The sequence below is a fragment of the Grammomys surdaster genome, unplaced genomic scaffold (genome assembly GCF_004785775.1).
Source record: "Grammomys surdaster isolate TR1022 unplaced genomic scaffold, NIH_TR_1.0 136, whole genome shotgun sequence".
NCBI classification, from domain to species: Eukaryota; Metazoa; Chordata; class Mammalia; order Rodentia; family Muridae; genus Grammomys; species Grammomys surdaster.
This window is the reverse complement of record NW_021604594.1, coordinates 13,756,603-13,760,555: the sequence shown is the minus strand read 5'-3', so window position 1 is coordinate 13,760,555 and position 3,953 is coordinate 13,756,603.

The following is a 3,953-nucleotide window of genomic DNA, read 5'->3' as shown; positions in this document are numbered from 1 at the left end:
CGTTTAATACTAAAGGTCAAGACCTTCTTTTAGAATTAAAAAGAAAAGAAAGCCAACAAAATAAAAAACAAATTAAACTTTTAACATAGTTCTTTTTCCCAAAAGACAAAACCCCTCTAAGAAACAAAAAAACATGTCCATTGCTAGCCGGAGGCAAAGACAAGTATACTTGAAGGTGACCATGCCATTGATTCAGTACATAACAAGATCATCCTGCCCGTGCTGTTTAGATTCCTGAACTAACATGGACGCTACTGGAGAATTCTGAATCTTGATGTGCATGATCTGATAATGCTGACGGCAAGTCTCTTTAAAGAGGTTTCTTTTAAAGATTTAAGAGTTGAAACTATGTGTCTGCTTCTGACAAAGCTTTACAAATTGAAGAAAAAACCCATTCTTACTGGAGAGTTAAGATTGTCAGGAGAAAACCAAAATGTTAACAAGTCCTGGAATACATTAGTCCAGAGGCCGTCAGTGTTAGCGTCCACAGTGGCTTCAGATCCACAGAGCACAAAGTGGGGGGCAGCATTAACCTGGGAAAGAGAGTCCAAACTACACAGCTGCACCCCCAGGTATGTGCTAGCTGCCCCCCCCCAAAGTTGAGTGTGCTAGCACAGGTGAGGGACTCATGTGAGCCAGAGGCAGGCCCCACACTAAAGCCATGCCCAGATATAGGTTCAAAAGGACATCAAAACCAGGAGCTGGCTGCTGCCCAGTCGTCCATTTCTTATGGCCTCTCAATGGCTTCCAAGGGTGTGTGTGTGTGTGGGGGGGAGTCCCCAACCCTCTCTTCTACACTCAGGTGTGGGTTCCTGTGCTAGGTTCCTGCCAGGCAGGGGCAGTTAGTAAACGGTTTACAGATGTCGAAGCCTCCAAAAGAAGTTAGTGACTATGCTCACACTAAGAAACTAGCATTGAAGACAAATCGGGAGCCGACTTCCAAACCAGAGACAGCAGACACCTCCACCCCACCCTACCAGGGTGCTCTCCAGCACATTATCCTCTTTCTGAATATTTAAGAAGAAGTTATGAATTTGGTCATTAGTAGACAAAATAATTAAGAATTCAAACACTTTAAAAACATGCCAAACACCTCATTCATTTTTTCTTTTAAGCAATGTTAGTGTCTACGTTTGATGACGACCCTGTTTTACAGAAGACCTTGGTAAGTGGATGAATTAACACATATACAGCAGGCAAGTAACTCAGATGAGATAGTGGGGTCATTGTGTTTGGCCCAAGGCTTTCCCAATAGCCTAAAAGCCTTGAAGCTTACATGAAAATTTGAAATAATCACTCAGTGGTCAGGATTTTGTGTGGTACGCTGCACTGAATGTCCGCCGCATGGTGGCAAGTGCAGTGGGGGAGGGTGTGGGGTGTGGTGAATGCTTATCGGTTCCAAAACTTGGAGGGACGCATTGAAGCTTTCCCAAACTTCCAGAACTTTCTTTTGAGTGAGCTACTGACTGAATCAGATCCAAAGCTCTCATCAGGAAGAGGACAGTGGGCAGGGAGAAGCCCAGAGCTACTTTGTGCTCCTCCAAAGGGAGGCGTAAACAGCCTGGAAGCTTCTCTGGGGAGGTCACAAAGGTCCTACTTGTGGGTGGCCTCATCTGACTGCAGAAGGCAAAGGAACACAGCAGGGACAGCACTGGTTTGTCCCTCTCATCTTACCAGAAATGAGCTTAGACAGGAGGGTGCTCACCAGTGACTCACCGCCACCAACAGTGTGAGCTGACAGCAGTCCAATACTTTTCTTTAGGTTTGCTCTTTTATGATAAAAAGAAGTCACACTCACTATTTTTGGCACCACTGAAAAGTGACATTTCAGGCTTCCAAAGATAGATCGATTTGTTGGTCTGTCTGTCTACCTATATACCTACCTTTTATAGGCCTGGCCAGGCTGACCCTGGGCTTCAACTCATGCTCCCACTTCGACACATCCCTGACACAAGGTTGCAGGTATGTGTCACTATGCCTGGCTTCTCTCCTTCCCTTCTGATGCATCACTGAACATGGGGCTGGCTCTGTTACATCAGCTTCCTCTGTTGAAGAGCAGACCGTCCATCCATCTTACTTCAGACAGCTGTTAACACAGATAACAGAAAAGCACAGAAGGACTTCTGAGGAAACAGCCTAATTGGCCAAAGCAGGATCCGTCTAGCCTAGTTCTGGGTATTTCCCTCCAAACTCCTGTTTTCTTTGCTCACTTTCCCTTTCCTGGGAATCCAATCATCTCTTCCTTGAAACTTGATTCAAACACTAAGAAACTACTTTTTTCTTGAAGGAATTTAAATTATCACAAGAACCAAAGGCGACTGCTTTTTGTGGACAAGAAAGGACTCAGGCTAGAGCCACACACCCTGTTACTCACTTGAAACTTTCTACCATTTTGGTTCAGTTTTATGAAAACAAATTTTGAATTCGGTTTATACATTCAAATCTTACCTATTGAAAAAAAAAAAGTACAAGGTGTCTTAGCACGGGAAAGCTCTGCTAAATAAGGCCGAAGTCCACCACGACTGGACAGCCTCTGAGCTGGGCACACTACGTGAGACTCCTTTCCTTGGCAGAGCTTCTTTCTCTGGCCTTGTCTGGGGTATTCAAAGCCCCCACACCCGCCTCTACCTGAGGAACGTCATATAGCCTTAATTAGTTTATACGATCAACTTCCTCTCTCCAGACAAAATCTATTCATTCAGTCAGCATCTGAGATTACCGAAATGATTCCCCATGCTAATGAGGCATTCCAGGTACCTGAAAGCCACCGGCCAATGACCTGTGCTCATCTTGGATGTCCCTACCCTCAGTCCTCCAAAACTTTATAAGCCTTCAGTCACCCTAAGTAAAGTTGATCTGCCTACTGACAAGCAGTCTTGGTGTGGTCATTCACTGTATGTACTCACAGGACTTCTGAACCCCAACCCCCTCGACATCTCTGCTATCTTTGCCCTTGTGGGCCGAATCAGCCAATGATCGACAAGGACAGGGAGATCTGTAACCCACATTTTAAGAGTTATATTGCTGTGAAGAGACACCATGAAAAAGGTGACTCTTACAAAGAAAAACGTTTAGCTGGAGCTGGCTTACATTTTCAGAAGGTTCGTGCATTATTATTATGGCAGCATGCAGGCAGACACGGTGCTGAAGAAACATCTGAGAATTCTACATCTTGATCCTAAAGCACCCACATGGAGACTGTTCCACACTGGGTGGAGCTTAAGCATATATATGACCTCAAAGCCCACCTCTGCAGTGACACACTTCCTCCAACAACGCCACATCTACTCCAAAAGGTCACACCTCTTTATAGTGCCACTTCCTATGAGCCAACCAACACATCAGTCTATGGGGACCAAACCCATTCAAACCACTACAGAGTGAAGCAGCCACATATATAATTCCAGCATTCTGGAGGCTGAGACAGGAGGATTGCAATCAACGTTGAGGCTAGCTTGGACTACATAACCAGACTCTAGATAAATTAATTAATGGGGGGAAGGGGGTAAGGTAAATGGAGATGTGTTTTGGGTGGAAAGGTCAATTCAGATACAAATGGACAAGCTACACACTAAAAAACCACTATACAATGAGCCAAAATCCAAAAATTCCATTTAGAAACTAGCTGCCAAAGCAGTTTTGAAATTAGGCTAAATATTCAAAACACTGAAAGTGTATTCAGAGGGAAATTATTTTAAAAACATGAAAATTTACAGTGAAACTAGAGAAGGACCTGATGTGTTTGTTCACATTTAAATTCAGGTTCTTTTGTAGGAAAAGAGGGTGGTCACAAGGAAAACCACCCACGTGTCTCCCACCCTCCACATTTACCTCATCATGACAGCTTCTGCACCACGTTCAACATTCATGCTCATTAAAGGGCATGTACTTACTGGTGTTTTTGGAGGGGACTGAACCTACATGAGCTAAGAACTGCGCTCCCCAGTGAACTG